At 39.6% G+C, this 27,834-nt stretch overlaps 1 long non-coding RNA gene across 1 annotated transcript in view; it reads left to right on the top strand.

The window, feature by feature from the left end:
* LOC147371270 (uncharacterized) overlaps positions 1-13,910 on the top strand; it is a 53,205-nt gene extending 39,295 nt beyond the window's left edge. The window contains exon 5 of the long non-coding RNA XR_015163390.1: positions 12,641-13,910. This is a non-coding gene — a long non-coding RNA (uncharacterized LOC147371270). The remainder of the gene's footprint in view (positions 1-12,640) is intronic.
* The last annotated feature ends 13,924 nt before the right edge of the window (positions 13,911-27,834 follow it).

Raw genomic sequence — 27,834 nt, 5'->3', positions numbered from 1 at the left:
TGAACTGCTGAAAAGCAGCACTATCTTATTACGGAAGGGCTAACTGTTCTCATTAATCTCTAGTGCCCAGAGCAATGTCTATGATTGGTGCTCAAGCAATATTTATTTTTGTATGTGTCAGGCACTGTTGTAAGGACAAAGTCGGCCCTATTCAGACAGCTCAGCTATCCTAATGTTAAGGGTGAGAAAACAGGCTAAGAAATCTGGAGTCACACTGAGCTCTAACTATAGAGGCTATTATTTCATTCTGTTAGATTGTATTTGTGGGACCTGTGAGTTATCCAATGATAATATCCAGCAGATAAGTGAAAGTAAATGACTGAAGTTCAAGAGAAAAATCTAGCATGCAGATGAACATTTCACAATAATTTGCATTTAAGTTGCAATTGAAGATAAAGGATTGGAATGACATAACTAGGTAGTAACTTTCAAACTTTTTGATGACAGTTAAAAATTGAATTTTCCAGGCAAAAGTACATGGCTATGCAAGAGTGCATAGCCATTCCCTTCTCCAGGGGATCTTCCCAACCCAAGGATCATAACCCAGGTCTCCTGCATTGCAAGCCGGTTCTTTACTGTCTGAGCCACCAGGGAATCCCCAACTACACACACACACACTCTCACAGATGCATGTTGGTCTCCCGTAATAACGCCTATCCTTATTCAGTGTGATATATTTCCTTATTTTTTATTTTCTTCAAAGCAATTTGACTTCATTTAAAATTGCTTCTTGCAATCCATTGAACTGATTACACAGTCTAATAGTCCATTAGACTATTAGACTGCTCTACAGTTTGAAAACAACTGCCTATAGTAATTGATAGCAAAGAAGTCACCAACTGATGACCAAATGATCACATCTGCCAAGAAAATATGTTCTGTTTGGCTGGCTGTTTCTGGTAGGCAGATGTGTTAGTCTTGAGCAGAATTTTATTTTATTGTATTAATTTTTAAAAATTATTTTTAAATTTTATATTGGAATATAGTTGATTAACAATGTACTAATTCCAGGTGTACAGCAAAGTGATTAATTATACATATACATATCTAATCTTTTTTAAATATTGGAGGTTTCATATAAAAATCTGGCTTTTGGATTCATTTGAGAAATGAAAATATTTGCTAATAGTTGTTTTACTTATTGGCAGACGTTGACTGAAGCCAAGAAGTAGCTGCTTCCTGGTTCCTTGTAGGCTTAGTGATTCTACTGACTCATTACTGCCCTGATGCTGAATTTCAGCTGCCATTTAAGATCGTGCTTGTGATTTGTTTTTCTTATAAGAGAAAAGGTAGTTCTTTACTGTATCAAAAAGTAAAAGAGCATTCAATTCAGTTCAGTTCAGTTCAGTCGCTCAGTCGTGTCCAACTCTTTGCGACTCCATGAATCGCAGCATGCCAGGCCTCCCTGTCCGTCACCAACTCATGGAGTTCACTCAAACCCACATCCATTGAGTTGGTGACGCCATCCAGCCATCTCATCCTCTGTCGTTCCCTTCTCCTCCTGCCCCCAATCCCTCCCAGCATCAGAGTCTTTTCCAATGAGTCAACTCTTCGCATGAGGTGGCCAAAGTACTGGAGATTCAGCTTTAGCATCAGTCCTTCCAATGGACACCCAGGACTGATCTCCTTCAGAATGGACTGGTTGGATGTCCTTGCAGTCCAAGGGACTCTCAAGAGTCTTCTCCAATACCACAGTTCAAAAGCATCAATTCTTTGGCACTCAGCTTTCTTCACAGTCCAACTCTCACATCCATACATGACCACTGGAAAAACCATAGCCTTGACTAGATGGACCTTTGTTGGCAAAGTAGTGTCTCTGCTTTTCAATATGCTATCTAGGTTGCTCATAACTTTCCTTCCAAGGAGTAAGCGTCTTTTAATTTCATGGCTGTAGTCACAATCTGCAGTGATTTTGGAGCCCTAAAAAATAAAGTCTGACACTGTTTCCACTGTTTCCCCATCTATTTCCCATGAAGTGATGGGACTGGATGCCATGATCTTCGTTTTCTGAATGTTAAGCTTTAAGCCAACTTTTTCACTCTCCACTTTCACTTTCATCAAGAGGTTTTTTAGTTCCTCTTCGGTTTCTGCCATAAGGGCGGTGTCATCTGCATATCTGAGGTTATTGATATTTCTCCCGGCAATCTTCATTCCAGCTTGTGATTCTTCCAGCCCAGCGTTTCTCATGATGTACTTCTGCATAGAAGTTAAATAAGCAGGGTGACAATATACAGCCTTGACGTACTCCTTTTCCTATTTGGAACCAGTCTGTTGTTCCATGTCCAGTTCTAACTGTTGCTTCCTGACCTGCATACAGGTTTCACAAGAGGCAGATGAGGTGGTCTGGTACTCCCAGCTCTTTCAGAATTTTCCACAGTTTCTTGTGATCCACACAGTCAAAGGCTTTGGCATAGTCAATAAAGCAGAAATAGATGTTTTTCTGGAACTCTCTTGCTTTTTCCGTGATCCAGCGGATGTTGGCAATTTGATCTCTGGTTCCTCTGCCTTTTCTAAAACCAGCTTGAACATCTGGAAGTTCATGGTTCACGTACTGCTGAAGCCTGGCTTGGAGAATTTTGAACATTACTTTACTAGCGTGTGAGATGAGTGCAATTGTGCAGTAGTTTGAGCATTCTTTGGCATTGCCTTTCTTTGGGATTGGAATGAAAACTGACCTTTTCCAGTCCTGTGGCCACTGCTGAGTTTTCCAAATTTGCTGGCAAGTTGAGTACTTTCACAGCATCATCTTTCAGGATTTGAAATAGCTCAACTGGAATTCCATCACCTCCACTAGCTTTGTTCGTAGTGATGCTTTCTAAGGCCCACTTGACTTCACATTCCCGAATGTCTGGCTCTAGGTGAGTGATCATACCATCGTGATTATCTTGGTTGTGAAGATCTTTTTTGTACAGTTCTTCTGTGTATTCTTGCCATCTCTTCTTAATATCTTCTGCTTCTCTTGGGTCCATCCCATTTCTGTCCTTTATCGAGCCCATCTTTGCATGAAATGTTCCCTTGGTATCTCTAATTTTCTTGAAGAGATCTCTAGTCTTTCCCATTCTGTTGTTTTCCTCTATTTCTTTGCATTGATCGCTGAGGAAGGCTTTCTTATCTCTTCTTGCTATTCTTTGGAACTCTGCATTCAGATGCTTATATCGTTCCTTTTCTCCTTTGCTTTTCAATTCTTTTCTTTTCACAGCTATTTGTAAGGCCTCCCCAGACAGCCATTTTGCTTTTTTGCATTTCTTTTCCATGGGGATGGTCTTGACCCCTGTCTCCTGTACAGTGTCATGAACCTCAGTCCATAGTTCATCAGGCACTCTATCTATCAGATCTAGTCCCTTAAATCTATTTCTCACTTCTACTGTATAATCATAAGGGATCTGATTTAGGTCATACCTGAATGGTCTAATGGTTTTCCCTAGTTTCTTCAATTTAAGTCTGAATTTGGCAATAAGGAGTTCATGATCTGAGCCACAGTCAGCTCCCAGTCTTGTTTTTGTTGACTATATAGAGCTTCTCCATCTTTGGCTGTAAAGAATATAATCAATCTGATTTTGGTGTTGACCATCTGGTGTTGTCCATGTATAGAGTCTTCTCTTGTGTTGTTGAAAGAGGGTGTTTGCTATGACCAGTGCATTCTCTTGGCAGAACTCTATTAGCTTTTGCCCTGCTTCACTCCATACTCCAAGGCCAAATTTGCCTGTTACTCCAGGTGTTTCTTGACTTCCTACTTTTGCATTCCAGTCCCCTATAATGAAAAGGACATCTTTTTTGGGTGTTAGTTCTAAAAGGTCTTGTAGGTCTTCATAGACCTGTTCAACTTCAGCTTCTTCAGCGTTACTGGTTGGGGCATAGACTTAGATTACTGCGATATTAAATGGTTTGCCTTGGAAACGAACAGAGATCATTCTGTCGTTCTTGAGATTACATCCAAGTACTGCATTTTGGACTCTTTTGTTGACCATGATGGCCACTCCATTTCTTCTAAGGGATTCCTGCCCACAGTAATAGATATAATGGTCATCTGAGTTAAATTCACCCATTCCAGTCCATTTTAGTTCACTGATTCCTAGAATGTCGACGTTCACTCTTGCTATCTCCTGTTTGACCACGTCTAATTTGCCTTGATTCATGGACCTAACATTCCAGGTTCCTATACAATATTGCTCTTTACAGCATCGGACCTTGCTTCTATCGCCAGTCACATCCACAACTGGGTATTGTGTTTGCTTTGGCTCCATCCCTTCACTCTTTCTGGAGTTATTTATCCACTGATCTCCAGTAGCATATTGGGCACCTACTACCTGGGGAGTTCCCCTTTCAGTATCCTATCATTTTGCCTTGTCATACTGTTCATGGAGTTCTCAAGGCAAGAATACTGAAGTGGTTTGCCATTCCCTTCTCCAGTGGACCACATTCTGTCAGACCTCTCCACCATGACCCGCCCGTCTTGGGTGGCCCCACGGGCATGGCTTAGTTTCATTGAGTTAGACAAGGCTGTGGTCCTAGTGTGATTTGATTGACTAGTTTTCTGTGATTATGGTTTCAGTGTGTTTGCCCTCTGATGCCCTTTTGTAACACCTACCATCTTACTTGGGTTTCTCTTAACTTGGACTTGGGGTATCTCTTCACGGCTGCTCCAGCAAAGTGGAGCCGCTGCTCCTTATCTTGGACGAGGGTTATCATGGCCTGTTCCGTTTATTTATGTTCAGAGTCATGTACTCACTTGGCTTTGTGATCCTTAGTCCTATCGAGTGTCCAAGACATTGTACCAAGGATGGAAGCCTCAACAAGATCCACAAAAAAAGAAAGCGGACAAAGAGCCTTAGGCACTGAAAAGTAATAACCAGAGGATTTGGAGTAAATGCATAAGGATAGGATGTGAAGAATATTGGAGGTCAAGAGCATCCACTTTAGGCTGTAAGGTCTTTATGATGATAATACCACACTAAGTGGCTTGTGGGATCTTAGTTCCCCAACCAGGCATTGAACCCAGGCTCTTGGTGGTGAAAGCATGGAGTTCTAACCTCTATACCGCCAGGGAATTCCCTGTACAGTCTTTTTTTAAGTCAAAGATATTTGTGGATTTAATTGGCAAAAGCTGCCCAAGAAGATTCTGCTCTCTTTATGTGATTCATCTCAGTATCTGATCCTCAGTGTCAGGAAGAAATGCAAAGGATTTCATAGACAGGACCTGTTACAACTTCCAGGATTTAGAGGATGAGGATACTGAATGCATTAGCCAGCGATTATTTTGATGGCGATGTTTTTGAATTCAATAAAACTTGAGTTTTCCACACACATCTTGCTATTTAGAATAAGATTCATGAGAAAGAGGCAGTAACGGAAGCCCCTCGTCTCAGTGTGGATTGGAAGTAAGCACACTAGCACAACTCTTACCATCCATTGGAGAGTCTCACATCATCTCCCACTCATTGGTTCAAGAGCTTGGGACAGTTATAAGGTCGGAAGCGTGGCAAGCGTTGAGTTCATCCTGGTGGCTGCTCACCATCATGGCACATCATTGAACATATAAGATGAGCTGAAGTCCTAAGAATGGGGCTTTGAGAAGGTTTTAGGTCACATGAGGAAGTCATTTACAATCACCATTAACTGTTGGTGGTAGTGGTTTAGTCGTTAAACCACAGTTTGTGTCCAACTGTTGTGACCCCATGAACCGTAGCCCACCAGGCTCCCCTGTCCATGGGATTTCCCAGGTAAAAATATTGGAGTGGGTTGCCATTTCCTTCTCCAGGGGATCTTCCTGACCCAGGGATTGAATTCAGATCTCCTGCATTGAAGATGTATTCTTTACCGACTGAGCCACCAGGGAAGACTGAACTGAGGGTGTTCCCTATAGTTCTTGGAATAAAGATCGTTGAAAAAAATCAGAGGTTTTACATTTCAGCTATATCATAAAGCAATCAGAAATCCCTTGGAAATTAACAACTGGATTTTGTATTAGACAATGTGAAGAAGAGAAGCAAAATAAATTCTGCTGTCATTTTCACAAGAGGTACCACACGCTTAACCCCTAATCAAAAATAATTATAAAAATGATTCCTACCTTCCCATTATCTTTTGTTTAACAGTAAGGAAGAAGGAGAAAGGAAAAGATGGAGGCTTCCTGCCTAAATGTCATTCTTGGAAGCAAAGGAGTGTTTACTTTTCTTTTGTCCTTTCGAATCCCAGGGGAGCAACGCAGGCGGGGGCTTCTCTTTGCCTTTTCATCTGCCTGGAAACAGCACACAAAGGCAAGGCTTTTCCATGCAGGGCAGAGACATTTGTGTTTTCTTTTCTTCTATTCCCTGTTGAGCTGAGCCTTTTAAAAATCTGTCCACTCTGCTGCTTTTGTGTTATAAGCACTGTGACTTGCGTTTGTTCTTTACGTATCACATTTTCCGTGTTAGCAAGTTAAAATGAATGAATATTTTAAAGTGTTTACAAGGGGCAAATCTATATGTCTTTGATTATGAATAGAGGCAAAACTGCCAAGAACTATAAGGGTAAAATTGCCTAGAATGAATATACATAAAATACTCCAGGTGTTATATAGCCAGCCATAGCATGAACTAACCAAATTTTGAAGACCTAAGCTTTTACAATGAATGAAGTAATGCGAATGGTTATTAGATGTTATAAAGAAACTTTCATTCCCTGCAGAGATATTGTCAAGTATAAGACAAAATGGCCAATATAATTATAAGGCAAAAATGACTTATTATTTCTTATTAGTTTAAGGAAGGTCGGTTTCTTACCCTAAACTCTTTAATCAAATAAATCCCTTCTCCTTTGGGGAGGGAGACCATGAGTTTAGCTGGCTTAGCTGAAACCTCTTCATACGAAGCATGAGGTCAAGAGAGAAGGAAGGGGCCCTCGTCAGGATCTCTAAGATCTGGTAGAGATCTAGTTGAGATGTTTGTGCTCAGCCAGGTGGCAGGAGAAAAAAGAATGAGAGAATAAAGGGCTAGGCATGTTTACAGGACATTGTTGTTGTTATTCAGTCGTGTCTGACTCTTTCGCCTCCGTGGACTGCAACCAGCCAGGCTGCTCCATCCATGGGGTTTCCCAGGTAAGAATACTGGAGTGGGTTGCTGTTTCCTCCTCCAGGGGATCTTCCTGACCCAGCGATGGCACCCGTGGATGGCAGGTGGATTCTTTACCACTGAACCGCCTTGGAAGCAGTTATAGGACATAGCGAGAGACAAATAAATGGTAGTTCCTGTGATTAGGATAGAAATGGTCTCCAATGAAAATAGAGTCCTGCTACTTATATCAGAGAAGGCAATGGCACCCCACTCCAGTACTCTTGCCTGGAAAATCCCATGGATGGAGGAGCCTGGTAGGCTGCAGTCCTTGGGGTCGCTAGGAGTCAGACACGACTGAGCGACTTCACTTTCACTTTTCACTCTCATGCATTGGAGAAGGAAATGGCAACCCACTCCAGTGTTCTTGCCTGGAGAATCCCAGGGACGGGGGAGCCTGGTGGGCTGCTGTCTCTGGGGTCGCACAAAGTCGGACGCAACTGAAGCGACTTAGCAGCAGCAGCAGCTACTTATATAATAATAATATTGATACTTTACATGTATTGTGCATATCTTTTATTCTTTGAGGTATACTCATATATTGTCCTATGTGATCCTCAGAAAAACTTGGTGAGGCAGTAATAGAAGGTTATTATAATTTTATTGATATTTTCATTTTGTAAGTAAAGAAACCAAGGCTCGGACACCTGTCTGTAGTCAACTCAAGGTGTGCAGCCTCTAGAGTAGAGTCCGAAACTGCTAATGCTTCTATTGTAACAATGCATGGTTATACACTCTGGGGCTTGGAGTAGAGGTATGTCTTTTCACCAGCTTTTCAGAGCTACCTTATGAGACCATTAAGATTGTGTAGAGCTCTTTGTATTTTACAAGGTTATTATAAACAATCTTGAAAAGTGTGGTCAACTTTCTGTGGCATTCATTCACTCAGTCACTATTACAAAAGGAAACAGAAGTTATTTGATATATAATTATTGAATAAATTGAAAGATCTGCCATGGCATAGTGAGATCAATGAATTTCCAGGCTGCATCTAATCAAACTAGAAAAAGCAATGATTTGCTTTTCACATTTTATGATTTGATGATGACAAGGTCCACCCTATACTACAAAAGCCACAAAGACCAGATATTGTTTTTTTTCATAATTTAACCTTTAGTTCATTCAGTTCAGCCACTCAGTTGTGTCCAGCTCTTTGTGACCCCGTGTACTGCAGCATGCCAGGCTTCCCTGTCCATCACCAACGCCCAGAGCTTGCTCAAACTCATGTCCATCGAGTTGGTGATGCCATCCAACCATCTCATCCTCTGTCTTCCCCTTCTCCTCCTGCCCTCAATCTTTCCCAGCATCAGGCTCTTTTTCAATGAGTCAGTTCTTCATATCAGGTGGCCAAAGTATTGGAGCTTCAGCTTCAGTATCAGTCCTTCCAATGAATATTCAGGACTGATTTCCTTTAGGATGGACTGGTTGGATCTCCTTGCAGTCCAAGGGAATCTCAAGCATCTTCTCCAATACCACAGTTCAAAAGCATCAATTCTTTCACTCTCAGACTTCTTTATAGTCAAACTCTTACATCCATACATGACTACTGGAAAATTCATAGCTTTGACTAGACAGACCTTTGTCAGCAAAGTAATATCTCTGGTTTTTAACATGCTATTTAGGTTTGTCATAGCTTTTCTTCCAAGGAGCAAGTGTCTTTTACTTTCATGGCTGCAATCACCATCTGCAGTGATTTTGGAGCCCAAGAAAATAAAGTCTCTCACTGTTTCCATTGTTTCCCCTTCTATTTGCCATGAAGTGATGGTACCAGATGCCATAATCTTCGTTTTCTGGATGTTGAGTTTTAAGCCAGCTTTTCAGTCTCCTCTTTTACTTTCATCAAGAGGCTCTTTAGTTCCTCTTTGCTTTCTGCTGTAAGGGTGGTGTCATCTGCATATCTGAGGTTATTGATATTTCTCCTGGCAATCTTGATTCAGCTTGTGCTTCAATCCAGCCGGGCATTTCACATGATATACTCTGCATAGAAGTTAAATAAACAGGGTGACAATATACAGCCTTAACGTACTCCTTTCCCAATTTGGAGCCAGTTCATCATTCCATGTCCAGTTCTAACTGTTGGTTCTTGACCTGTATACAGATTTCTCAGGAGGCAGTTAAAGTGGTCTAGTATTCCCATCTGTTTAAGAATTTTCCACAATTTGTTGTGATCCATGAAGTCAAAGGCTTTAGCATGGTAAATGAAGCAGTAGTCAATGTTTTTCTGGAATTCTCTTGCTCTTTCTATGATTCACCGGATGTTGGCAATTTGATCTCTGGTTCCTCTGCCTTTTCTAAATCCAGCTTGAACATCTGGAAGTTCTCCATGCACATACTACTGAAGCTTAGCTTAGAAAAGAAGTGCTTAGTCATTGGTTGCCTGTTTTCAACTTTAGTAGATAATGGTGAATTGTCTTTCAAAATGCTTGTACCGATTTACACTCTCACCAGGAGTGGATGAGTGTTTCCATTGTTCCATGTCCTTGTGAACACCTGGTCTTATCATTCTTTTTAATGTTACCATTTTGATGGGTTTATAGTGGTACTACAATATGATACTAATTGCATTTTCTTAATTACTGATGAGGTCATTATGTTTTCGTAAGGTCATTGGGATATTTTGATTTCCCCGGTGGCTCAGACGGTAAAGCGTCTGTCTACAGTGCGGGAGACCTGGGTTCAGTCCCTGGGTTGGGAATATCCCTTGGAGAAGGAAATGGCAATCCACTCCAGTACTATTGCCTGAAAAATCCCATGGACAGAGGAGCCTGGTAGGCTACAGTTCATGGGGTCGCAAAGAGTCGGACACGACTGAGCGACTTCGCTTTCACTTTGGATATTTTAGTTTGTGATTACCTGTTTAAATCTCTTTGTTCATTTTTCTTGTTGCCTGTTCTTTTTCTATTTGATTTAGAGTTCTTGATTATTCTGGCTACAACCCTTTAGTAGTTATAAGCTTTACAAATCTCCTCTCTAACTTTCATGTTCTGAAATCTTTTTTACAAAAGCAGTTCTTAATTTTAATATATTACAATTTCTAAAAATTATTTCTACATGGTTAGTATTGTTCCCTGATTAAGAAACTAAGAGGTACAGGCTTCCAGTTAAAAAATAAATGAGTCACAAAGATGAAATGTGCGGTATAGGGATATAATCAATAATAATGTAGTATATTTGTATGATGACAGAACTAGAGTTATCATAATGATCATTTTGTACTATAGAAACACTGCATCACTCTGTTGTACACTAGAAATTAATATAGTGTTGAAGGACAATTATACATCAAAAAGAAACTCATAGAAAATTAAGAGGTGAGATTTGTGGTTACCAGAGGAAAATGGTTGGGGAGAAGGAACTGGATGAAGGTGGTCAAAATGTACAAACTCTAGTTATAAGATAAATAAGCACTAGGGATATAATGTACAACTTTATAAATATATTTAACACTGCTGTATGTTACATATGAAAATTGCTGAGAGTAATCCCTGAGAGTTCCCATCATAAGGAAAACATTCTTCTTCTTTTTCGTATCTGTGTGAAATGATGGATGCTCACTGTGTGGTAATCATTTCATGATGTGTGTAAGTCAGATCATTATGCTGTATGCCTTAAGCTTACAGTGCTGTATGTCAGTTGTATCTCAATGAAACTGGAAGAAGAAGTAGTTAATTTTTGAAAAGAAATAAATAGCCTGTATCCTGAAAACATTCTCCTATATTAGATACTTTATTATTCTGTCCTGTTTCGAGCTACGGTCTTCTTGGAATTGATTTTTGTGTATGGTGGGAGTTAAGATTCTATTTTGTTCCAAATGGATGTCCAAATTAGACAGAATCTTTTTTTCAAAATACTGACCTTTCTTTACTGTTCTTCATGCCTGCTTTGTTGAGTATTAGGTACATAAATGCAAGGATATTTTTTCTTTTCCATTATGTTTAGTTATATTTGTCCATGCTTTTTTTTTTCTTTATTACTGTAGCTTTATAGTAAGTCTTATACCCAGTAGACCAAATCATCTGATCTTGTTTCCCTTCCTCAAGATTGCATTGATGTTTTTTGGCCTATGGTAATTTTCATTAAAATTTTAGAATCAGCTTGTTACGTTTCACAAAAGGTCCTGTTCGTGTCTTGACTGGAGAAAGTAGATGTTTCTGTAATATTGAAACTTGTGATCATGCACAGTGTGTATGTTTCCATTTATATCTTTTTTTTAATTTTGATTTTTAATTTACCTCAATATTTTGTAATTTTCTGTAAAAAATGTTTCACACATCTTATTCCAAGGGAATTGTTATTTTTCCTTTCTCTAAATGTTATAATTTTAAAATCTTACTTTTTAAGAAACTTTTATTGCTCGTTCATAGAAATGCAATTACTTTTTGAATAGTGACATTAAATTCAGCAAACCTGATAAATTTACTTATTAATTCTAAAGCATTTATAAATATTTCAGATTTTTTATTTACACAGTCAAACTTGCAAATGTTCAAACTATCACTAATTACCGAAGAATTGATGCTTTTGAACTGTGATATTGGAGAAGACTCTTGAGAGTCCTTTGGACAGCAAGGAGATCGAACCAGTCCATCCTAAAGGAAATCAGTCCAGAATATTCATTGGAAGGACTGATGCTGAAGCTGAAGCTCCAATACTTTGGCCACCTGATGCGAAGAACTGACTCACTGGAAAAGACCCTGATGCTGGGAAAGATTAAAGGCGGGAGGAGAAGGGGACGACAGAGGATGAGCTGGTTGGATGGCATCACTGAATCAATGGACACAAGTTTCAGTAAACTCGGAGAGTTGGTGATGGACAGGGAAGCCTGGCGTGCTGCAGTCCATGGGGTTGCAGAGTCGGACACAACTGAGCGACTGAACTGAACTGATGAGGAGGGAACAAAACAGTTCTCTGTCCTCATGGGACAATCAAGGGGAGTGGACATAATTTAAACTAAAGGTTACACTTGAGTGTAAAATAGGATTTCTTTTCTGTCATGTGTAAAACACTTAGAAGGGGCACCCAAGGACAAGGAGGAAATGCAAAAGGTGTAGCAAAAAAATACCAGTCTTATTGGTTGAAACAGCCATCTCCCCAAAGGCATGAAATGCAATCAGGTGATTTATCTAGAGCCCTTCGTTCAATTTGTTTATATTTTTGAAGCAGGGTTCGCTGGTACACGGAGGAAGAAGCGGTGCTGGTACTCGCTCAGCTGCTCCGTCCCCGTGTCCCAGTGGGGGTTGGACACAACTGAGTGGCTGAATTGAACTTGCAAATAGTAAAATTTTATTTTATTTTATTTTTTGGCTGTGCTGGGTCTTCATTTCTTGTGTGGAGCACGAGTTCTAGGTACATGGACTCAGTAGTTGTGGCACACAGGCCCAGCTACCCCAAGGCCTGTGCAGCCTTCCTGGACCAGGGGGTGAAACTGTCTTCTGCAGTGACAGGCGGACTCTCAGTCACTGGACCACGAGGGAAGTCTGTAAATTTTATTTTTAATCCAATGATAATGCCTTTTTTTTCTTTTCATCTGAATTTTTTTTTTATCTTTTTAGGCTCAACAAAGCCTTTGACTGTGTGGATCACAATAAACTGTGGAAAATTCTGAAAGAGATGGGAATACCAGACCACCTGATCTGCCTCTTGAGAAACCTATATGCAGGTCAGGAAGCAACAGTTAGAACTGGACATGGAACAACAGACTGGTTCCAAATAGGAAAAGGAGTATGTCAAGGCTGTATATTGTCACCCTGCTTATTTAACTTATATGCAGAGTACATCATGAGAAACACTGGGTTGGAGGAAGCACAAGCTGGAATCAAGATTGCCAGGAGAAATATCAATAACCTCAGATATGCAGATGACACCACCTTTATGGCAGAAAGTGAAGAGAAACTAAAAAGCCTCTTGATGAGAGTGAAAGAGGAGAGTGAAAAAATTGGCTTAAAACTCAACATTCAGAAAACAAAGATCATGGCATCTGGTGCCGTCACTTCATGGGAAATAGATGGGGAAACAGTGGAAACAGTGTCAGACTTTATTTTTTTGGGCTCCAAAATCACTGCAGATGGTGATTGCAGCCATAAAATCAAAAGATGCTTACTCCTTGGAAGGAAAGTTATGACCAACCTAGATAGCATATTAAAAAGCAGAGACATTACTTTGCCAACAAAGGTCCATCTAGTCAAGGCTATGGTTTTTCCAGTGGTCATGTATGGATGTGAGAGTTGGACTGTGAAGAAGGCTGAGCACCGAAGAATTGATGCTTTTGAACTGTGGTGTTGGAGAAGACTGTTGAGAGTCCCTTGGACTGCAAGGAGATCTAACCAGTCCATCCTAAAGGAGATCAGTCCTGGGTGTTCTTTGGAAGGACTGATGCTAAAGCTGAAACTCCAGTACTTTGGCCACCTCATGCGAAGAGTTGACTCATTGGAAAAGACTCTAATGCTGGGAGGGATTGGGGGCAGGAGGAGAAGGGGACGAGAGAGGATGAGATGGCTGGATGGCATCACTGACTCGATGGACGTGAGTCTGAGTGAACTCTGGGAGTTGGTGATGGACAGGGAGGGCTGGCGTGCTGCGATTCATGGGTCGCAAAGAGTTGGACACGATTGAGCAACTGAACTGAACTAAACTGAAGACTTTCAGAAGTGTGGAATAAAATTAATGACAATTGGAAAACCTTGTATCATACTCTATCTCAAAAGGAAATTTCTAAAGTAATCACCATTAGGTAGATTTTGCTGTAAATTGTGTGCTCATGTGTCTGTGTAATTTATTTCAGTTTAAGAAATAAACTATAGTCCTAGTTTTCTAAGAGTTTTATAATATATGGGTTTTTGAATTTTAAAGTGTTTTTCTGCAGCTATTGAGTTGAATTGCTTTATTTTTCTTATTCTGTTCATTGGGTATTATATTGATTGACTTTAAAAAATTTTTTCCAACATTTTAAACATACAGAGAAGGTGGAAAGTGTTGCCATGAATGACCAGTAACATTTCACTAACTTGCTTTATTAGATTCATCCACTATCTGTCCATCAGCCCATCTTATTTATTTATGAATTTCAAAGTAACTTTCAGATTCATAGACTTCTTTCTAAAGATTTTAGTTTACATATCAACAATTAGAGTTTAGTGCTTTTTGGTTTTTCACAGTTTTCTTTGGTTTGACATATAATAAAATGCACAAATATTAACTATAAACTTTAATGAGGTTTGAAAAATGTATTCATCTGAGTAACCCAAAGTCTTATCAAGGTATAAAATGTTAACATAACCTCAAAAAGTTGCTTTATGTCCCTGAAACAGCAATCTCTGACTTTATACTTCCAGAGGGATCTCTGTTCTGATTTTTTTTCTACAGTAGATTAATTTTAAATCTTCTAGAATTTCATATAAATGAAAGTCATACAGTACTCTCTTGCCTAAGGCTTTTTTCTTCCAACATAAATTAAAATTTATACACACTATTGCTTGTATCAGTAGTTTTTATTGCTTTTTTTTATTGCTGAATAATACCCCATGAATATATTATGTTTATCCTTTCTCCTTTTGATGGTCACCTGAGCCGTTCCCAGTTTTGAGATGTTATAAATGCTCTTATAAATATTCTTTCGTGTCTTTATGTAGATGGTAGTCTTCATTTCTTTGGGGTAAATACTTAGGAATGGTATTGCTAGGTTGTAGCATAGGTATGTGTATTTTATAAGAACTGTTGGATGATTTTCAGTGGTTATACCATTTACATCCCCACAAACCTTATAGTTGTTTCACAGCTTCGTTGACATTTGCTGTTCTCAGTTTTTTAAAAATGTTGCCATTCTGATGGCCACATAATGAAACCTAATTGTGGGTTTAATTTGCATTCTCTATTGAATAATTAAGTTAAAAGCTTTTTCATATATTTATTGACCACTTGTATTATCTTGTTTTATGAACTGTCTGTCCAAATTCTTTGTCTAGGAGGAGCTAAGATGGCAGAGGAGTAGGACAGGGAGAACACTTCCTCTCCCACAAATTCATCAAAAGAACATTTAAACGCTGAGTAAATTCCAAATCCTTTGTCTGTTTTTCTAATGGGGTTGTATGCCTTCTTGTTACTGAGACCACCTTTTGTGTATTCCAGATACTAGTTTAGCATATGCTATTCCCCAGTTCATAGGTCACCTCTTCATTTCTTAGTAATCTCTGCTGATAAGCAGAAGTGTTGGGTGTAATATAATTTACCAGTTTTATTTAGTTAATATTGTATTCTGTGGCTTACTTGTATTCTCCCATTTTCTTTTCTTCTAAAAGCCTTATGATTTTAGGTTTTACCTTTAGGTTTATGATATGCCTCAAATTAATATTTGTGTATGGCATGGAATAGGGAACAGTGTTCAGTATTTTGTATATGGACTTTCGGTTCTAGCACTATTTGGTGAAAAGTGTTTCATCACCCAGTGAGTGTCTTTAACGTTTACTGCAGTTATTGATATAGTTGGATTTAGGTCTACCATTTTATTCTCTGTTTTCTGTATGTTTGGCTCTGTTCTTTTCCTGCTTTTCTTGAGCTTACTTGAATAACTTTTAGATTTCTACTGGAATTTACATATTGACTTCTGGGGTATACTTCTTTGCATTTATTTTTATGGGTTGCTGTAGGAATTAAAACATATATCCTTGGGACTTCCCTGGTGATCCAGTGGTTAAGAATCTGCCTTGCAGTTCTGCAGGGGTGCAGGTTCGATCTCTGGTCAGGGAACTAGAAGCCCACATGCCGTGGGGCAACAAAGACCCTGTATGCTACAACTCGGACCCACGCGGCCTGTGTATATATGTACACACACTCACACATCCTTAACTGTTCACAGCACACATATCAAGTAAATATTATACCACTTCACATCACGTAGCAGTTTTGTAATAGGGTGTATTTCCATTTATCTCCACTTCACTCAATCCTTCATGCTGTAGTTTTCATTTGTACTACATATATTGTTTTATCTTAACCTCATAAGACAATGCTTAGATATGTATATTAAAGAAGTTAAAAGAAAAAATGTTTTATATTTACTATATATTTACCTAATGGCTGACCAGTTACTACATTTTTTTCAAGTCTTCCTTTGTAAATGTATTTTATAACATTACTTTTCTCTTTATTCTATTGTTCTATTTGTCCCTACAGTATCTAATGAATAACTGATGGCTCGTAACTAATCTTAACCTTTCCTCCAGGCTATGTTCTCAAATCTTTTCTTCCAAATAGTGTAACGAGAAATGGGGTGGCAATGAAGAGTCCTTTGCTTTTCTTTGAGGTAGAGAATGATCGTCAACATGTAAAACCTAACTCAGTGAACTGCCTTCAAGTAGAGCCTCTCTTAGACAATTTTATATTCTATGCATTGCCTTGCACAAAGCCTTGCACAAAGAAAACTCTCAATGAATATTTATTAGACTGTTGGATGAACAAAGAAACTCCTTTTTTTCCTTACCTACAATGAAGGAGAACCTGTGTTATGGAAACAAAGTCATCACTGTGAAAACGTATAAGGACAACTGACAAGAAATGCAGTTATATTATTGCTTCTCAGTGAAAATAAACAAGTAACAGACAATCAAGTCTATTTCACTTTGTACATGAGATTAAAAAACTGACTGCAGTCATTCAGGAGAATCCTACTGGAAAGGGGATGAAAAGTTATAAATCTTCCAGAAATCTGCCTATTGTATATCATATCTCATGTCATACCCTGTCATGTCACATTAATCCATCACAAGGCAGTTTAATTTCAGAATGAAGAAAGCCAGAAGTTGATTTTTTAAGGACATTAAATTATCACCTAGCCTTACTATCACAAACACAGGGTCAGCTTATGAATAAAATAGTACCTGTTTTATTTTCTATAAGATGCAGACTGAGATGCCTGTCTTTTTTTTCCCTTTCCTTTTTAGTTTTTGTTTTCTCTTTTTGGAAGCAGGTACATTTTATGCTTGTTCAGCTCAATAAAATGCTGAACTTGTAAACTGAGAGGTGACTCCTTGAAATGATAAATAGGAGGGAGGCAGGACTCAGATGAACCCAGCAGCTGGATTTCTCAACTGTGACCTGCTAAGAAAGATGAGCTATGGGAAACTAAAGAGAAAAGGAGGACAGTTTAATTAAAACTGGCTCAGGATGGAAAGCTTAATGAATTGCAGTACAAGGGCAGAGCAGATCTTGAGATCCCCAAATCCTAAGGGGGGACCATCAATAATAAAGATGCAATTATCTGAACAGATTGCTCACCAAGATTCAACTTGTTTTTGATAGTGCCACGTGTGATTTCCCAGGGCAAAATGATTTGGCGGAGAAATAACCTGGGCAGAGTGTGCTGAAAATAGCTGCTTTATAATTACATTGCTGCTTTCTGTAAATCTGATAATGAGGTAATATCTGATCTGCAAAAATTAATCATGCATTCAGAGAGTTCTATATTACATGTCACATGAATGAGATTTCCAACTCAATAGATACAACCTAGTCACAAAAACCTCTGGGAAACTGAGTTCAAAAAACCAATTACGGATCAAAGAAACCAGATTTGCCTTCAAGTCTGCAATGTCATCTCATTAGGTCAGAGATCTGCTGAAAGCACAGTCTCCTGCTGCCCCTGAAGCGTCCTGTACGGATCTGAGGGGTTCTTGGGGGCTGAGTGATCTTTTGGGAAGTCTTGTAGGAGTCCAGTGTGTTAGTGTTGTTGTGAATTAAATGCTCCTGGGTTAGTTTACTACTGCTTCTATATCAAATTGCCATAAACTAAGTATTATCACTACAAAAGTTTATTATTTTACAATTTTGGAGGTCAGATGTTTAAAATGGGTCCACAGAGTGGCATTACTTCTGGGAGTGTTAGGGGAGAATCCGTTTTCTTGCCTTTTCCAGTCTTTAGGGGTCATCTGCAAACCTTGACTTGTGCTCCCTTCCTCTGTCTACAAAGCCAGTGGCGTAGTATCTTCTTTCGTAACCTCTGCTTACGTCCTCACATCTCTGACACTCCTGTCTCCCTTTTATAAAAACCCTTGTAACTACAAAAAACCATAGTAACTACTACTAGCCCCACCTAGATAATCGAGGCTCACCTTCATAGCTCAAGATCCTTAACTTAATCATAACACAAGCTCTCATTTATTAGGAAAGATATCATGTGCACAGATATCCAATTCACAGGTTCTGGAGATAGGATGTGAACAGCTTTGAGGGACCAATATTGAGGCTTCTATGCCTCCTGAAAGGGCAACATGATTTGCAGAAAAAATTGGCGACCTTTGGCTACCAAGGTCAGACTCGTACTATTTTCTACTTCCTTGATGTAATAGCTACATCCATTAGGTTGTGTCAGCTCTGAGTCAAAGAAAAATTCTGCAGAGAGCTTCTATAAGGCAGGGGGTTTATCTGTTTCAGGAAGTTTATCTTCCTGGCAACAGGAAGTTCAGACATGGGCACTTCATGGTTTCTTGTCTTCTTCCTGTTTTCTCGCTCTGTCATCCTTAGGGGTGACATGAGCCTCAGGTGTCCTCCCCGCTTTCCAGGCTGGGAGGAAAGCAGAAGGGGCAGCACTAACGGACTTCTACTTGTGTCCTGATCACAGGAACTGACTAGCAAGGCCCCCCTTCCCGGGAGGCTGGGAAGATGAATTTTCACCATTTGATCTCTGCATTGGAGGAAAGCAAGCATGAAGGGAGTTGAGTCAGCAACCTGAGTATTGTCTCTATTAACCAAGGGGAATTCCAAGCCTCTATGTTCCTCTGCCCCCACACCTAACCAATCAGTGACTGGATAAAACCAGCTGTCTTGTGTTATTTGAAGTATGTTCTCCTGCTCACCCAGTTTTCCACCGGAGTCCCCAGTAGGCAACTAAAAATAAACAGTGTTTACACATGCACCCAGACCAAATATTTTTCAATAAAGTTACTTAAACAGACCCAAACAATAGTTATGATTGTAGTTTTCTATGCAAATCAGTCAATTAAAAAAAATGTAAGTGATGGAATCAATATGTTATCTCAACACTTAAGAAGAGCCTCTTGTATTTAAAAAAAAAAAAGAGAGAGAGAGAGAGAGAAGAAGAAGAAGAAGAGCCTCTGTAGCTCCTGCCACTTTTCACCTCTCCTTTCATCACAATGGTTGGAAATTCTGGGCAGCCTTTTTGTCTGACATGTCCATGGCTCCTGTCCACAGTTGATGGGCTGGGTCAAAAAAATCCCCTTCTCCTCTCTGGAGACACCACTTTTTAGCCAGAGTTGATTCATTTAAGAATGGATAGCTGATGAAAACTAGTCATTTTTTTGTCCCCGAATTTTAAAATTTGAAACGAGAGAGAGAGGATCAGTCTCCCCATGGATGACTGAATTATGACCTATAAATCAGCTTTTGGTCCCCATGTTCTATCTGTTGACAAAGGAGCAGACACAGCTAGTTCTTGGAGGAAAACTGAAGCAGAAGAGCAGACGGAGCACAAAGCTGATTCTAGATCACTCTCAGAGCCCAGCTACATTCTGGTGCTTTGTCTGGTTACTGGCCTTTGTTATTATGACAATATTGAGGTTAGCTCAAAGAAGTGTTCTGCTGTTTACAACCAGATGTAACTCCATAAAATGTAGAGTTATTAGTGGTCGGTGAAAAATTATGTCTGTAAAAGGACTACTTATGTTACGACAAAAGAAATTACTTCAATTACTTGAAAGGCAGAATTATAACCACTGGACTGTAATTAATCAAATTGTGGCTTTATTTCTTCACTAAACTCCTAATACATCATCCAGTATAGCAAAATATGATAAAGTATTTGAAATGGCATTAGTGAAATTCAAAACATATGCATAAAATCTGAACAAGTACTGTATACCAAAAAGGAAACTTGAAGTATTTTGCAGAAATGAAACAAGTGTTAATTTCATACTTTATTTCCCACTTCTGGGATAGACTTGAGGGGATTTCAGTGTAATACAAAAAAGATTTATTATTCTGAAAAGGTTCGGCTTGGGATTTGCTAAATTTGGAAATTAAGAAAGTGCCATATTTCTATTTCTCACAGGAATCCAGCTCTTAATATTTTACATGAAAATAACTTTATCAATCTTACTTTTAATACTAACTTTAAGATGCTAAAATCTGTCAGTTAAGAAACCGATTACATTTCATTGAAAATATAGCTGTAATATAAGGCACTGAAATCTTGGTCTGCAATGGTGAGAGTGTACACTATATTACATATTATGTGCTAATTCATAAAGTTTCTTCATAAAACTGCAAGCAGAGCTGTCTCAAACATCTTGTTAATGAGCCTTATTCTGCATCCTCTGGGAATACAGATGGGGTTTGCTTCCAGTCCTTCTGGAGGCGAATAAGGAAATGGGACTGACTAGATTATAAATCCAGATGAACTCTCACATGAAGAGAGTGTCATCTGTGCCATCTGTTCAGGCTGAGCTGGAGATGAAATATCAGGTGTCATGGGCGCAGTCTCTACAGCACTTCCTTCCAGTGTGGCCGCAACGTGTCCCAGGCTGCTTCAGTTCCTCTTCTGCTGTGCTCACCGTCCTGTAACTTGGCTCAGGCTTCTCCATCTCTGCAGCTGATCAGCCCTTTCCCTGAGATGTGCCTCTCTGACACAGAGCTTTCTGAGCACACTTTCAGAATTTTGTCTTCTCAGCTGCCGGTTTGCCCTCCCCTATCTGCTAACTGTAAATATTTTGAAGACATGTATCTTCAGCCACTTCTTCCTTAGTTCCTGTATACTACTTCATGTCCGCTGACATCTTTGTGCAATTTCCCAAATCCCCTCTTGAATTTTGTTTCGATTCCTCTACATGCCAACTGGACAGTTGCAACTGGATTGGTCTTTCAAATTTAATAAATTGCAAACCTCACACATCTTTGAACCCTCAAATATTTATCCTGATTTTGCAAGTGCTATTAATGGCACTGCTGTATTCAGTCTTCTGGGTTTTAAAAATGGAAGTGGCTTTTTATTTTGCCTTCTCTTTCCCTTCCCATTTAAAAAAACTGACAAGGTTTGCCTAGCCTTTCTTGGCAATTCAGCCCTCATTTGTTCCATCTTTTAATCCAGTTTTTACCACCATAATTTTGGCCGTCATTAGCTTATGTTTAGACTAAGCAAGTTGTTGGGGGATGTTCACTGCTGTTGTGGAGGCTAAGGCTGACAGTTCACCTTGATTACCATGGCTCTCAGTTCCATGATTCAGTCAGTGAAGATGCACCAAAGCTTTCTATTTCCAGGGAATAAATCTTAGGAGACTTTGATCTTGACAAAATCCCATGTTTGCTGCTGCTGCCGTCAAGTCACTTCAGTCGTGTCCAACTTTGTGTGACCCCATAGACGGCAGCCCACCAGGCTCCCCATCCCTGGGATTCTGCAGGCAAGAACACTGGAGTGGGTTGCCATTTCCTTCTCCAATGCATGAAAGTGAAAAGTGAAAGTGAAGCCGCTCAGTCGTGTCTGACTCTTAGCGACGCCATGGACTGTAGCCCACCAGGCTCCTCCGTCCATGGGATTTTCCAGGCAAGAGTACTGGAGTGGGGTGCCATCGTCTTCTCCCAATCCCATGTTTACTTTGTCCTAACATCTCAGAAGCCAGACTGACTGTTAAAACAACAGGAAGGATTTCTTGGTGTTGCTGGTGTTCTTCAAGGCAGAGGTCCGGCCGTCTTCTTGTAATTTGGCCATATCAAAATAAAAGTCCAATGTAGAGGGGGAGTTTTTAATGAAGCTAAGATACCAGTTTCTTGACAGCCTTCAGAGATGCCCTGTTAGCACTCTTTTAGTACAGAGTGTTGCTTTCAGCTCTCCCATCTACCTGTGTTTTGTAGTAACTCTATTAGAGAGCTTTGGTGAGTAAACGATGATTGTTTACACAATGAGTAGCCCCCAGTAAGGAACCTTTAGGACTTCCGTTCACTTCTCTGCTTTGTGTAGTCTGTGTAGAGTAAGCAGAATTCGTCAAGTGGTTTCTAACCCATCAAATAAAATAGATCCCAGCACATATTATGGCTTCATTCGTGGCTCAGATGGTAAAGAATCTGCCTGCAATGTAGTAGATTCAGGTTCAATCTTTAGATTGGAAAGGTCCCTGGAGAAGGGCATGGCAACCCACTCCAGTATTCTTGCTTGGAGAATCCCATGGATAGAGGAGCCTGATGGGCTACAGTACGTGGGGTTGCAAAGAATCAGGCATGACTGAATGACTAACTAGCACATTTTACGGATAGAAACAGCCAATTTTGGAGCGTGTTCTAGGGTCGTTCATGTGGACCATGGCCTTCTGAAATTAAATGGAGCCAAAACATTTCTGTATTAACTCTGTTTAAAGACTTAATCCTGTAGTTTTCTGTCTGATAAACCTGTTTCCACATCTTCTAATTCTGTAGTTTGTCTGGGAAAAGGAGTTTAAGCCTTAATTGCTGAATTAGCTTATGCTTTTTTTTTTTAATTGGGAAAAAGCACATTTACTAAGAACCTGCTAATTATTTATGAATACTAGTATGTGTGATATAAAAAAGGAGCCCCATTGACTCAAATATTGTGCTTCTTATTTTGGGCAATAGTAAAATTTCTTGTTTTAAAAATTCTATGTAGGACACAATTCCCCTATTTGGATAAGTCTGCCTAATCAATATTATTGAAAAGTATGATGATTAGCAAATGCAAAACTTAGCCTTAAAATTTTTCATTTTTTATTGTGAAATACCTTTTATCATAGTTGATTGCTTCTAAAACCTGAACATGTAATAAATGACAAATAAAAATCGCCAGCTGCCAGGGAGAAGGCGAGTTGACAAGTAGTTGTCAGTGACTGGACACAAACAGATGTAACATGTGGACAAGATGCTGATCACTCAGGTGTCACCCTAATTAACAGCTTTGCATTAGTAACAACGCATTTTGGTGAATTTTAAATTCAACTCCAGTCCTTAACCATCACTTAACATTTCTTGTAAAATTGATGTTATTATGCAGTCTTGAAATAAAAATTATTTTATATCCAGAAGACCATCTGTTTTGTCCCAAGGGAAAAACAGTAGAAAGTGCCAAAATTTGGGGAATAGTTAGAGGATTTTCTAAGACAGCAAAGATTAGTGTAGCCAACATAAGCATCAGGAAAGTGGGGTATCACGGATTAAACATTCATCTGTTGAAAGGTCCCAGCTGGCTTATAAAACAAGCTATTCAACTCCCAGTGGTACATCACTGAATTACTAAAAGCAAAACTGCAAATTTAGCAAAATAGAAAGTTCAAATGAGCCCTTGGTACTATTTAGAACATCTCCTAAGATCACAAGCAAGCCTATGAAACAGTGTGTTATTGTGATGGTACACATGACTGCTGAGGTCCGAGAGTGATTTAGAAAAATATTTATACTCTAACAGGGAAGAAAACTTAAACCAACCTTTTTCAATGTGTGTTGGTTGGCTATTGGCATCAGAATTCGCCGAGATGCTTGTTTAGAGCGTCCTTAGACTCTGCCGCTCATCCTCAAAGTTATAATATGAAGGGCAGGGACAGAAATAAGATGCATTTTAACAGAGTCCCAAGATAATTCTGATGTACCTTACCATTTAAAACTATCCTTAGACTCATAGTTTGACTATAATCCTGAGAAATAAAGTGGAATGCAAATATATGTAACGTTTGTGGTTAATTAAGCTAAAAAGAAGATGTGAACTTTTAATATAATGTATTTTAAGTGAGAAAAAAATGATAATGGTGAATCCTACAATCAGTGGTATTTGACAATGAAACAACTATATTTCAGCAACAGTGAGCTTATAAGTCATGTAGGAAAAAAAGACACTTTTGAGTTGCTTTATGAATATTCTTGATGGACCATACAGTCATGATCCATATGTACCCTCTGAATGAAGTCACTCTTATTGCCAAGGTGGGAAGTTCAAGACACAACTTATGGTTAGGACTGGAAAAAGTCAGTCAGCTTATTCAAGAAGTGGTCCAGGTCATCTAAGTTGGGGCAAAATATTTAAATACTGTTTAGAAAAAAGCCCCATGGTGAAGTCAAGAGTAACATAGATCTAAATCACCTAATCGAATGCCTGGCAGATATTCTCAACCAGGATGGTTTTAACCTCCAGGAGGCATTTTTTTTATTGTGACACTGGAATAGGGGAGAGGATAGATACTGGCTTCCAGAAACGCTGCTAGATATACTTCAATATGCAAGACAGACCCCACAACAAAGAACTGCCCAACCCACAATGTCAAGAGTGCTAAGACTGAAAACTCTGCTCTAGAGAATAACATTTTGCAGCCTCCAGTTTTTAGGCTGACCCTGGACTTAGAAAAGAAAAGCAAGAATACAATACTTCTTTGTCCTCAACAACCAAAGACATCATTTTAAAATATGGAGAAGAACCAAAGTCCTGACAGTCCTGCTTGAAACATTCTTTTCCTTCATAAAATGAGAGACATTCTCAGATTGGCCAGTGATAGCAATGAAAGACCAATGTATAATTCTGAAAACTGAGATTCATTAAGGAAGATGAAATGGGAGACAAAAGAGAAAATCAAGGGGAAAAAAAGAATGATGAAATGACAAGGTAAGAGGGAATAGAAACCAAAAATGGAAAGAGCAACACTGGTGGTCCAGTGGTTAAGACTCTTCCAATGCAGGGGGCATGGGTTCAATCCCTGATTAGGGAACTAAGATCCCACATGCTGCATATGACCAAAAACAAAATAAAAGAAAGAAAAAACAGAATAAAGGCCTATGTAGCTACTTTGCTTATCCCAAAGAACCTGTCCAAATAGGAACAAAAATAACACAAAGCACAGCTACTGTCATATTGTCTAATTTAATCCTGACAATTATGACATTAAGAAATGGATATGATACAAGCGTACCCATTTTTGAGATGAGAAAACCAAGGTGTAAGCATATTGAATTTGGCCACCTGGGTTCCTTGGTGTCTGCCAAGGACTCTGAAGCTGGAGGGACAGCTGCAAAGATAAAAGGCTATTGAGAGATGATTTTGGAAGCAGTGGGGATGGAGTGAATAGGGAACTGCATGGCCAGCTCCCACCGACAGTGGAGCCTGCACTGGATCGAGTGGGAGCAGGGCCAGCAGTGTGGATCGAGTAGGGGCAGGGCTGGCAGTGTGGATCGAGTAGGGGCAGGGCCAGGCTCCGGGTTCCAAGCAGATGCTTTTCTCAGGGAATTGGCCCTGTTCTTTGCTGATTAGGACCTTTGTTTCCCGACAGCTTTTTAAGCTGACTCTCCAGCATTTTCATTGGATGAATAAAATCCTCATATCCTTCCAATGACTCCTTTTCATCTTAAGTCAGTCGGGTTAGTGTCAGTGGTGTACAAGTAAGAAGCCTAACCAGTTCAGGGCTGGAAGGCTAAGATACCTCCTCAGAGTTATTTAAATAGAAAATGGGGAATGGCATTTGAAATAAAAATAAAAAATTCTCTCTCACCTCCCACATTTCAAAGACTTGCTCCTCTGACCATGAAAGGTGATTCTACTGGGGGTGGGGGAGGAGTGGGGTCGGGGAGCAAGAAGATCTCTGCAGAAGCCTGGGTAGTACTCATCACTGGCCCTCAATGGATTCACCTTTCGTTACAGTGAAATATCTGAACCACGTCCTTTACAACTTCCTATAACACACCTCAGTACATTCTTCCCCAATTCTTCTCAGGCCTGCTTCCTTCTCGTCTCAGCCTAAATACTCCCGCCTCAGAGATGCCGTCTCTGATCATCTATAAAGTAAGTGATTCACGTTCCCATCTCTTGGCACAAGCTCCTTTTTATTTTCTCAGGTAGCACTCATCATCTCCAAGTGTTTTTTATTATTTGTTGGTTTACACGTTTATCTCCTCCACCCAGCACCCCCATGCAGTCTTTTCTGTCTTATTTCTAACTGTATCCTCGATGCTTAGAATAGCTCTGGCATTGAGTGAATGTTTTATTGGATGGATGAATCAGTGGATGAAATCTATCCTTAGGCTGTCATATATGTTCTATACTTTCAAAAGAACTGAAATTCATGTGTTTTAATATTCTTGCCATGTGGAGATTAGTGCCATGTGGATCGTTGTTGTTCAGTTGCTAAGTCGAGTCCACCTCTTTGGACAGACCCCATGGACTGCAGCACACCAGGCTTCCCTGTCCTTTACTATCTCCTGGAGTTTACCCAAACTCATGTCCATTGAGTTGGTGATGCCATCCAACCATCTCATCCTCTGTCGTCCCCTTCTCCTCCTCCCCTCAACCTTTCCCAGCATCAGGGTCTTTTCCAATGAGTCAGCTCTTCGCATCAGGTGGCCAAAGTATTGGAGTTTCATCTTCAACATCAGTCCTTCCAGTGAACACCCGGGACTGATCTCCTTTAGGATGGACTGGTTGGATCTCTCTGCTGTCCAGGGGACTTTCAGGAGTCTTCTCCAGCACAAAATTCCAAAAGTATCAGTTCTTCAGCACTCAGTTTTCTTTCTGGTCCAAATCTCACATCCATACATGACTACTGGAAAAACCATAGCTTGGACTATATGGACCTTTGTCAGCAAAGTGATGTCTCTGCTTTTTAATATGCTGTCCAGGTTTGTCACAGCTTTTCTTCCAAAGAGCAAGCATCTTTTAATTTCATGGCAGCAGTAACCATCCACAGTAATTTTGGAGCCCAAGAAAATAAAGCCTGTCATTATTTCCAATGTTTCCCCATCTATTTGCCATGAAGTGATAGGACCTGGTGCCGTGATCTTAGTGTTTTGAATGTTGAGTTTTAAGCCAGCTTTTTCACTCTCCTCTTTTACCCTCATCAAGAGGCTCTTTTAGTTCCTCTTTACTTTCTGCCATTAGAGTAGCATCATCTGCATATCTGAGGTTGTTGATATTTCTCCTGGCTATCTTGATTCCACCTTGTGATTCACCCAGACTAGCATCACATGATGTACTCTGCATATAAGTTAACTAAGCAGGGTGACAATACACAGCCTTGACGTACTGCTTTCCCAGTTTGGAACCAGTCCATTGCAATCTTAATCTCTTCTGCCACCGCTTCTTAATCTCTTCTGTTTCTGGTCCACACTGTTTCTGTCCTTTATTGAGCCCATCTTTGCATGAAATGTTCCCTTGATATCTCCAGTTTTCTTCAAGAAATCTCAGTCTTTCCCATTCTATTGTTTTCCTCTCTTTCTTTGCATTGTTCACTTAAGAAGGCTTTCTTATCTCTCCTTGCTATTGTCTGGAACTCTGCGTTCATATGGATATATCTTTCCCTTTCTCCTTTGCCTCCAAATGGATAGGACTTATTTATTCAGTCGGATAACAATTCTAAATGTTCATAGAGCAGAGTTTTAAAAATTAAAGAAATATGGAATCTTATTACCTTAAATTAATTTTATAAATCTCCAGGTACTTTTGAAAGAAGTTGAATTGTACAGAAAACCTAGTATTTTCAGTCTCCCTTTCTCACAAAGCCTATTTTAATTTGATGTAGCAAAGTATTGCTTTGTTAGCAATTCAAAAATTGTTTACTGAGCTCGTCAGTATCAGTGACTATGTTTGTCACTGGAGAATTAGTTGTGAACAAGGTAAGCATAGTCTGTGCACTTAAAGAGCCTGTAGTTTTGCAGAGACTCTATTCAGAACATATATAAGTTTGATGACAGATCTGTCCAGAGTTCCAGGGAGAGGGCCTAGTCTAGACTGGGATGGAGAGTGGGTGATGGACAGTAAAGCCTAACC

Source organism: Bos grunniens, chromosome 5, assembly GCF_055505025.1.
Source record: "Bos grunniens cultivar Pamir isolate PY7600 chromosome 5, Bosgru_T2T1.0, whole genome shotgun sequence".
Taxonomy (NCBI): Eukaryota; Metazoa; Chordata; class Mammalia; order Artiodactyla; family Bovidae; genus Bos; species Bos grunniens.
This window is presented reverse-complemented; position numbering and strand designations above follow the sequence as displayed.